Source organism: Euprymna scolopes, unplaced genomic scaffold (assembly GCF_053919585.1).
Source record: "Euprymna scolopes isolate OS-2025 unplaced genomic scaffold, ASM5391958v1 sca734, whole genome shotgun sequence".
NCBI classification, from domain to species: Eukaryota; Metazoa; Mollusca; class Cephalopoda; order Sepiida; family Sepiolidae; genus Euprymna; species Euprymna scolopes.
In genome coordinates, this window is record NW_027633807.1 from 2,501 (window position 1) to 12,500 (window position 10,000).

Genomic DNA, 10,000 nt, shown 5'->3' on the forward strand with positions numbered 1-10,000 from the left:
CACGGACATGGTCCTTTACGAAGAAGAGAGAACTCTTCCCGGGGCTCCCGGCGACGTCTCCGGGCTCGCTTGGCGTCACCGCGGTTTCGCCCGGGAAGCGACGGCGCCGCCGACATCGCTGCCGACAGCGTCGCCACCCCCGGGCCCTCTCCGAGTCCGGGTTCGGGAATATTAACCCGATTCCCTTTCGACGGGAGGCCGGCCGCTTTGTTTTTGTTTGGGCTTTTGATTCGATTCGATTCGATCGCTTTCACATTCATAACGGATCCGGCGCCTTTCGGGAAGACTTTCGCCCGCGTCTTAGGACCGACTGACCCGTGCTCGACCGCCGTTGGCACGGAACCCTTCTCCACTTCGGTCTTCGAAGGTCTCGTTCGAATATTTGCTACTACCACCGAGATCTGCACCCGCGGTCGGCTCCACCCGGGCTCGCGCCCTAGGCTTCCGTGCTCGCCGCGGCGCCCTCCTACTCGTCGCGGCATCGTTTCGGCGCGAAAGTTCATCGCTCCTCGCCGCGACGGTCCGGCATCGGTCCGTCGCTCCAGCGCCATCCATTTTCGGGGCCGGTCGATTCGGCAGGTGAGTTGTTACACACTCCTTAGCGGATTCCGACTTCCGTGGCCACCGTCCTGCTGTCTATATCGACCGACACCCTTTCGGGGATCTCATGGGCGTCGCGTTAGGCACCTTAGCCGGACGTTTGGTTCATCCCACAGCGCCAGTTCTGCTTACCAAAAGTGGCCCACTTGGCACTCGCATTCGAGGTGACCAACCGCCCAGCGAAGCGTGCTGGCGGCGGCGGCCGGATGGGTCGGCTCCGTCGTTCGGGAGAGTCGGCCCGTTCCACCCGTTCCGAGTTCGAGAGTAGGTCGAGGCCGTGAACGGCCCCGGGGCCTCCAATCGTTCGCTTTACCGGATGGAATTGCGACGATCGAGCGCCAGCTATCCTGAGGGAAACTTCGGAGGGAACCAGCTACTAGACGGCTCGATTGGTCTTTCGCCCCTACACCCGGTTCCGACGATCGATTTGCACGTCAGAGGCGCTTCGGACTTCCACCAGAGTTTCCTCTGGCTTCATCCCGACCGGGCGTGGATCGCCATCTTTCGGGTCCCTGGTCGCTCGCTACGCCAGAGTCGGCCGAGTCGTACTCGGAAAAAGGGGAAACCGACCCGGGGTGATGCGCCCGCGCGCAGCGCCTAAACTCGACGACAAAAATAGGACTAGTTCAAGCCGCGGGATCTCACCGATGGGCGGAAGGAGGATATGGAAGCTGGCGCCCGGCAATTCCCCTTTTTGGAAGATGCGCCGGTCCCCTCTCGGGGAGGAGGGAAAAACAACCGCACGTCAGCCACGAGCCTTCCCTCTCCTATCTCTCTCGGGAAGAGAGAAAAAAGGAAAAGTTGCGGGCACCGCAGCAGCGACGGCGGAAGGCCGAAAACGCCGCGCCGGCGGGATCGGGCACGGCTCGGAGGCGGGTGAGGCGAGGAGAAGACGACGGCACGAGACCGACGACACCCCCCGACGACCCCCGGACGACTTTGCCACGACACCTCTCCCGATCGACGCCCTCCTACACGCTCTCTCGCTTTCGCTTCGCCTTCGGGGTTAGTCAGAGGTGGCCCCTACGACTCGCGAACGGCCAGGACTCCTCGGTCCGTGTTTCAAGACGGGTCGGGTGGGTTGCCGATGCACGTCGCTGACCCGGGGTGGCGGGCGGCTCGAGTAAAAAAGCGTCGCCGAGCGACCTCTCCGGAAACGGAAACGGGCGCGGGCGGGGTTGCCCCCGACAAGAACCCGAAACGTCGGCGAGGTGCGTGACGGCGAGGCCGCGCCAGTCCTATCCCGCCTCTCATCGCGCACGCGCCCGAGACGGTGGGGCGCCTAAGGAGCGACACACAGAGTGCGTCGCCCGCACGCGACTTCCGGCGGGATCAAAACGGACCGGCTCGCCACGTGTAACGGATCGTGTCAGATTTCCTCCGTTCCCGGCAGAAAGGGGCAGTTACGTTCGCGGGCCCGACGGCCGGTGGCCCCCGACTTCACAAGGTGGGAAGACGGGGGTTTTCAGGGTGATGAAACGCCTGCCGCCTACGGAAAAAAACCGCGTGTTCGACCTGCACGCCGGGAACGGGTCGCGACGACGGACCGGAGGGGAAGTGCGTCCGGTGCCGGCCGCGCGGAGGTCGCGCCGAAGCGCCCGCGCCATGATTACGCCGAGCGATGATGAAGGGGACGGGTGCAGCGGAGTCGCGCGCGGAGGGAGCAGGAGGAAAGAAGAAGCGGCGGCGACGGATGCGGCGGGTTAGGGCCCGGCGGCAGCAGCGATCGAGAGGACGAGTCCCCTCCCGTCGCAGCCAACCGACGCAGCCACCTACCGACGCCGCGGTCGTCACCACGTTTCCCTTCCCGCTATCCACGCGGCCCGTCTCCTTCGTCGGCGACGCGGGCACAAAAGCTGGAACCGCGGGGAACGAGTCCCCCGCGGACACGACGAACGACGACCTGTGCCGCGACGGCCTCTCTTTCAAGAACACACATCGAGTTTGGGCTCGAGCCTAGGCAGCACCGGACTGAGTCCCCCCGCGATCGCGGTGAGCGGTCCCACCCGTTTACCCTGGGCGGTTTCACGTTCTCTTGAACTCTCTCTCCAAAGTTCTTTTCAACTTTCCCTCACGGTACTTGTCGGACTATCGGACTCGTCCCGGTATTTAGCCTTGGATGGAGCTTACCACCCGATTTGGGCTGCGTTCCCAAGCAACCCGACTCTCGGATCGAAGGCCGTCGCTCGCCGTCCGCACCGAATGGGCCTGGCACCCGCCGCGGGCGGCCCCGATCGAGGAACTCCGAACTATGCGAGACGAAAACGAACGGCTGCCTTCGACCCATGCGCCACACGTCCCGAAGCCTTTAACTTGCGACGGGATTCGGCGTTGGGCTTCTCCCGTTCACTCGCCGTTACTAAGGGAATCCCGGTTGGTTTCTTTTCCTCCGCTTAGCGATATGCTTAAGTTCAGCGGGTCGTCTCGTCCGAGCCGAGGGCGGGCGGTTTTTAGTAGAGTGTGGTGTTTGGAGGAGAGGAATCTCGATCGGTACCCTCCGTGTGACGACGGCTGGCCGATATAGCGCCCGTCCGACCGAAAATGAAGAAGCCAACAATTAAAAAAAAAGCGTGGGTCCTCCCCATCCGACGTTGCGTTGCCTACGACGCGGCCACCTTTTTACGGTGACGACGGCCGTGCTCGTCGCGCTGCTCGAGGCGTCGCTGAGAGACACCTTCATGAGGCAGAGAGCGAGACGAGCAGGCGGCGCTTACGTCGGCAGTCGGTTAGGTCGGTACTTTTTTTTTGGTCTCCCTTCGGCTGCTTTCGGACAGACTCCTCCTGCTCCTCCTCCACAGTGTTTCTTCACGCGGTCGAAAAGGGAAAAGACTCCGCGGTCTGCCAGCGGGAGACGAAGGAGGAGGCCGGAGAGGGTTTTAAAAAAAAAAAGACATTGAAAGGAGTCAATTCTTTTTTTATTTTTCTTCCCCCTCGTCACTCGCTCCTGCGACGTCCCGGTTACCACCGTGCCGAGGACCGGGCGGGCACGGGGACGGCAAGATGTCGTTTCGTTAACGGAGAAAGACATGTAACGTTCCGCCTCTCGACCGGACGTGGCCCCGAGACAAGGGATCTCGGGGCCGCAATGTGCGTTCGAGGTGTCGATGTTCACTGAGTCCTGCAATTCGCATCAGTTATCGCGGCTGGCCGCGCTCTTCATCGACGGACGAGCCGAGTGATCCCCCGTCCAGGGTTCAGCACTTGGTTTTTTTATATTAGTTTTTGTTTATATAGATTTAGTAGTGTGCGAGGAGGTCTGTGCGAGGAGGCGTGACGGCATTGCAATGTCGCGAGTAGTTTGTTTTTTAGCTAGCGGCGGTGGCACAGCGGCTGCAAAAAAAACAAAAAAAACGATAAAGCGGCGACAAGGCAAAGAAGAAGCGGCCATCACTTGCGGTGGGCGAAAAAACAAACAGGTGGTAAGACGCGGAAGCAAGCAAGAAGAGCTGGGGCTTTAAAAACCTCCGCGTCACCACAAATCTATCTCTCGCTCCGCCTTTTTATAGGTTTGTTTGCGCGCATTCGAGGCGTTGACGCCGACAGACAGAGGAGGTAGGCCGGAAAACAACAAACCAGTCTCGAACGGGAAAACGGTAATGATCCTTCCGCAGGTTCACCTACGGAAACCTTGTTACGACTTTTACTTCCTCTAAACGATCGGGTTCGGTCGTCTTCTCCAGGCATCGAACGCCGAGGCGTAGATGCACGAGTGTCGTGACGGACACGTCGCGCACTGCCCGGCGGCGTCGTCGGCCAGATCCGAGGACCTCACCGGACCGTTCGATCGGTAGTAGCGACGGGCGGTGTGTACAAAGGGCAGGGACGTGATCGACGCGGGCTGTTGACCCGCGCCTACCGGGAATTCCTCGTTCACGGGGTTGGTTACAGGCCCCGATCCCTATCACGGGAGGTGGTTCAGAGGTTTCCCAACCCTCTCGGGCCGGGGCGAAGTCCCCGCTGATACCTCCAGTGTAGCGCGCGTGCGGCCCCGGACATCTAAGGGCATCACAGACCTGTTATCGCTCCGCCTCGTGTGGCTTTCTGCCACCCGTCCCTCTAAGAAGTGCGTGAGAAAACCGACCCGGACCCGAGCGCCACGGAGGACGCCGAGCCCGCCGTAAAAATCACTGACATCGGCGCACTAGTTAGCAGGCCGGAGTCTCGTTCGTTATCGGAATCAACCAGACGGATCGCTCCACCAACTAAGAACGGCCATGCACCACCACCACCGAATCGAGAAAGAGCTATCGATCTGTCAATCCTACCGGTGTCCGGACCGGTGAGTTTTCCCGTGTTGAGTCAAATTAAGCCGCAGGCTCCACTCCTGGTGGTGCCCTTCCGTCAATTCCTTTAAGTTTCAGCTTTGCAACCATACTCCCCCCGGAACCGAACTCTGGTTTCCCGCAGGCTACCCGCCGGGTCATGGAAGCGAACGCCGGCGGATCGCCGGTCGGCATCGTTTACGGTCGGAACTACGACGGTATCTGATCGTCTTCGAACCTCCGACTTTCGCTCTTGATCGAGGAAAACGTGCTTGCCACACGCCATCGCTGCAGTTCGTCTTGCGACGATCCAAGAATTTCACCTCTAACGTCGCAATACGAGTGGCCCCGACCGCTCCCTTCGATCATTGCCTCGCCGTAGACGGAGACCGACAGACGTAGACGAGGCCCTCTTCCATCATTCCATGCTTATCGTATGCAAGCTTGAACAGCCCGCTCTGAGCACTCTAATTTTTTCAAAGTGAACGTACCGGCCGCCGCGGACACTCGGTTAAGAGCACCCTTGGAGGAGAAACCGCCGACCGCAACACGCGCGCAGACAAGACACGAAGCAGGGACTCGGAGCGGACCGGGGGGTTCAAAAAAAAAGAGGAACGCGCGGAAAGGGAGAGGGAGAGAAGCGCGGGGGTCAGAGTGCGGGGATGCGAATGAACGCACCCAAACACACACACGTAGCACCCCCCCGTTAGACTACTCCCGGAACCGAACCGACGACCACTTGTTTTTTTTTTCCCGGATCCCGATCACGACCTCCTCGTCCACCTCGCCGGCAGGACCGCGTGGCGGGTATGCTAGCGGTTGACACCGGCGGAAAGGGCCGGGAATGCGAACGGACGACCAAAGTCAACGACGGACGATGGCGCCGCCGCCCCGGGGCCGCTTGCGCGACCACGAACCCGAGTTCGGACTACGAGCTTTTTTAACCGCAACAACTTTAATATACGCTACCGGAGCTGGAATTACCGCGGCTGCTGGCACCAGACTTGCCCTCCGGTTGGTCCTCGTTAACGGATTTGAAGTGTACTCATTCCGATCGCGGGGCCTCGACAGAGTCCCGCGTCGTTATTTTTCGTCACTACCTCCCCGTGCCGGGAGTGGGTAATTTGCGCGCCTGCTGCCTTCCTTGGATGTGGTAGCCGTTTCGCATGCTCCCTCTCCGGAATCGAACCCCGATTCCCCGTTACCCGTAGTAACCACGGTAGGCACTTAACCGACCGTCGACAGTTGATAGGGCGGACCCTCGAGAGACCCGTCGCCGGGCGTGAAAGCTCGTGCGATCGACCAGTGAGTTATCCAGAGTCACCAAAGCGGAGCGCGCCGCCCTATGAGCCACCGCCACCGAACGGACCCGCGAGCGGGAACGCCGACGACGGGAGGACGGAATGACGCGCATCGGTCTCAGTCTAATATGTAGCGCCGCGACCCGGAACGGCCGACGCGGGTGCCAGCGCGCGAGGCGTGGCGACGACGGCGCGCCGACCGATCGCGGCCTGTGTCACATGTATTAGCTCTAGAATTGCCACAGTTATCCATCGCCTCCGAGGAGGAATACGGTCCCGAGGATTAGGTCCGGTTCCTGAGCCATTCGCGGTTTCGCCCGTTCTAATGCGTGGCGTGAACTTACACTTGCATGGCTTAAGCTTTGAGACAAGCATATGACTACTGGCAGGATCAACCAGGTATCGTTGGAATTTGGGACTTTGTTTCGACAGAACGACAGACCGACCGACCGACCGACCGACATAAGACAGACAACTACAACGACGGGCACGTGTTTATTTATTTTTCGAGGGGGTTCGCCGTCAGAAGAAGCGCGCTGCCCGCGCTGATGGCCTCTTTTTGTTTCTCCCCTGACTTGGACCGAGACCGAGACTCAAAGAACGAAAGCGACCAACGTCGACAACAACAACGACAACGGCACCCTTGACAGCGATACATACGACAAACGACAAGCAGCACGACGGCAGTGCACACGGACATCGAGGGTCAAGGTGCAGACTGAACTCGCCGAGGTCGTCGTCATCGTGGTCGCCATCGATTCCGTCTCGTCGTCGTCGTCGTCAACGTCCACGTCACAGCCGGCCGAGAAGAGAGAACAGACGACAGCGTCGACAACAACAACATCGACAACGGCACCCTTGACAGCGATACATACGACAAACGACAAACAGCACGACGGCAGTGCACACGGACATCGGAGGTCAAGGTGCAGACTGGAATCGTCGAGGTCGTCGTCATCGTGGTCGCCATCGATGCCGTCTCGTCGTCGTCGTCGTCGTCTTCGTCGTCGTCGTCGTCATCAACGTACCAACCGACCGAGACGAGAGAGCAAGCAACAACGTCGACAACAACAACGACAACGGCACCCTTGACAGCGATACATACGACAAACGACAAACAGCACGACGGCAGTGCACACGGACATCGGAGGTCAAGGTGCAGACTGAACTCGTCGAGGTCGTCGTCATCGTGGTCGCCATCGATGCCGTCTCGTCGTCGTCGTCGTCTCCGTCGTCGTCGTCGTCGTCGCCAACGTCAACGTCAACATCACAGCCGTCATCGGGGAGGAGCTGGACCAGGGCAGCGGCGGCGTAAATTTTCCCGTCACCTTCGTCGTCGCCTTCGTCGACCGACCGACCGACCGGCGTCGTGTTCGTGCTCGGAAAACCGAGGAGAGACAACGTGCACATGGCGCGTTCTCGCAAGCGGCTCCTCGGTCCGATTTTTTTGGGCGGCTTTTTCGAGCTTTTTTTTTTTTTTCTCACCCTTTCGTCCGTGCGACGGCGAACGTTAGGGGAAAAAAAAAAAAAAAAAAAAACGACAACAACGCGGCGGACCGGGCGAACAACATCGTCGACACACACGACATTGACGACCGGTCCCCCTTTTCACAATCGCATCGAGATAAAAACGAACGAGTCCGATTCGAGCACCGAGTCGCGAGCGGGAGGACTGTCGGTGCAAGTATCGATCACTGGACGTGAGCGCTTCGCCGGACAGAGGATGGCTCATCCGGCAGCCGTGCAAATCGACGGTATGGGAAGAACGAACAAGAAGAGCAACGACTTGATCGGCGGCTTGGGAACTGCGGACGGTGAAAACGGGTTAATCGACTGCGACCACGACTGCTCGATCGATCTTCTTTGGCGCTAACAAAGGTGGAGGTGGCGCAAGAAGGGACTAGCGCTATCACCGTCCACGTATCAGAAGATGCGGCGGCAGACGTCGACGCTTATGCGTTGTCGGACGAGAAGTCGCTGCAGCACGTGTACCGCGAGCGGGACGTCCAAGGTTTTGCCAGACGGAAAGAAATCGGGTGTCAGCGAACGTTCACACGGCTGTGAGATCGGACGCTGACAGGAGTAGGAGGCGGCAGGCAGGCGGCGGTTACGGCGGCGGCGCCTGCTGCTGCTCATCCTCCTGTTTGCTGCGGCGACTTCCAGGACGGGAGAGCATCGAACAACGTACGTATGGTTACAAGGGGATCAGGATCTACATAGTGCATCCCCCGCGGCTATTTTTGTTTGTTTGTTCGCTCGTTCGTTAATTCGTTCGTTCGTTCGTTCGTTCGTTACAATGTACGTTTTTCCGTTCGACGGCGGCAGAGAGCGGCGGCGTTTCTCCCTAATCCGGAGGATTTATCGGTCGCACAGCGATGGGTCGTTCGGCCGATCATCGAAAGATTCGCAGGTAGTGGTTGAATGGCAGAACGGCAGCAACAACAGCGGCGGCTGAGAGCGGCGGAACGCTGAGGCGGAAGCAGAAGCTGCAGCAAACGTATCGGCTAAACATGGTGGACATAGATATGGCTGACGACGCGGGTACCACGACGACTATGGAACCAGGAAAAGGAGCCGTTAGTTGTTCCAACATATCGTTCGACACGTCGAGCAGCCCTAGGTCCACGGAGAAGCACACACACGTACCACGTATTATAACCTAACGACGATGAGCGGGCGCACGGTTGGCAGGAACGAAGGCGGCGGATCAAAACAAGTTGGAGCGCGGCGACAGCGATAACGGTGACAGCCCTAGGCGGCGGAGATGCCACTTTCTGACGCCTTTGCGACAAGCCCGTAGAGACGTTCCGGACCACCACGAGGCAAAGAGTCGCTGCTCCGACGAACCGACACACCAAAGTGTGCTTCCTACCGAACATGTTTTATAAAACTTTCAAACTGGAAAACCCCAGAAATGGTGTTGGTATTCGTCCAGACCCACCTCCGACACCTGAAAATGGTGGTCAAAAAAAACGTCGATTATACGAAGCGACATTTCTGGTCGGCGATTTTCCAGTTTTACGCCTACTGCCACATGGGGATGTCGGTAGGCGTCGCAAAGTGCCTTCTCGACGCCTAGGCACACCAGGACTTTGTCATTTTTTTCCCCCTCGACATTCCTGGTCCGGTCTATTCCGATTTTACACCTACCGCCATGTGGGGGTGGCAGTAGGCGTCGAAAAGTGCCTTCTCGACCGCTAGCGACACCACTACTTTATCGAGCTCTGGAGGCCCGCACACCGACCCGGGGGCCGCGGAGTCGACCCCCGGGGGCCTCCTGGCGTCGCCGCCTCACTTGGACGCCTTCCGCAACCTGTGGTCCCGCTCGGGGCCGCCGGGAGCCTCGCCGACCTGACCGGTGTCGGTAGGCGTCTGGAAGCGCCCGGCCGACCTGGACGAGGTCCCCCTGGCCCCCGGGGGACACCCCTTAGTTGGATGGGGGTGCTGTCCCGGGCACACATGCAACCCGCGGCCGCCTACCGACAGCCCCCTTCGCTCGATCGCTACTCCTTTCCAACATATGTCGGAGAAGCCGGGCGGTTGTGAAACCCCAGAAATGGTGTTGGTATTCGTCCAGACCCACCTCCGACACCTGAAAATGGTGGTCAAAAAAAACGTCGATTATACGAAGCGACATTTCTGGTCGGCGATTTTCCAGTTTTGCGCCTACCGCCATGTGGGGGTGGCAGTAGGCGTCGAAAAGTGCCTTCTCGACCGCTAGCGACACCACTACTTTATCGAGCTCTGGAGGCCCGCACACCGACCCGGGGGCCGCGGAGTCGACCCCGGGGGCCTCCTGGCGTCGCCGCCGCTCACTTGGACGCCTTCCGCAACCTG

At 59.7% G+C, this 10,000-nt stretch overlaps 1 non-coding gene and 2 pseudogenes across 1 annotated transcript; all 3 read right to left on the bottom strand.

Moving 5' to 3' along the window:
- The window catches only part of LOC145276128 (large subunit ribosomal RNA), a 5,386-nt pseudogene extending 2,344 nt beyond the window's left edge, over nucleotides 1-3,042 (bottom strand).
- A 595-nt stretch (nucleotides 3,043-3,637) lies between these two features.
- LOC145276126 (5.8S ribosomal RNA) lies at nucleotides 3,638-3,795 on the bottom strand. Its single transcript, XR_013867847.1, has one exon. It is a non-coding gene; the product is annotated as a 5.8S ribosomal RNA (ribosomal RNA).
- Nucleotides 3,796-4,194: 399 nt separating this feature from the next.
- On the bottom strand, nucleotides 4,195-6,565 carry LOC145276133 (small subunit ribosomal RNA; annotated as a pseudogene).
- Nucleotides 6,566-10,000: the final 3,435 nt, after the last annotated feature.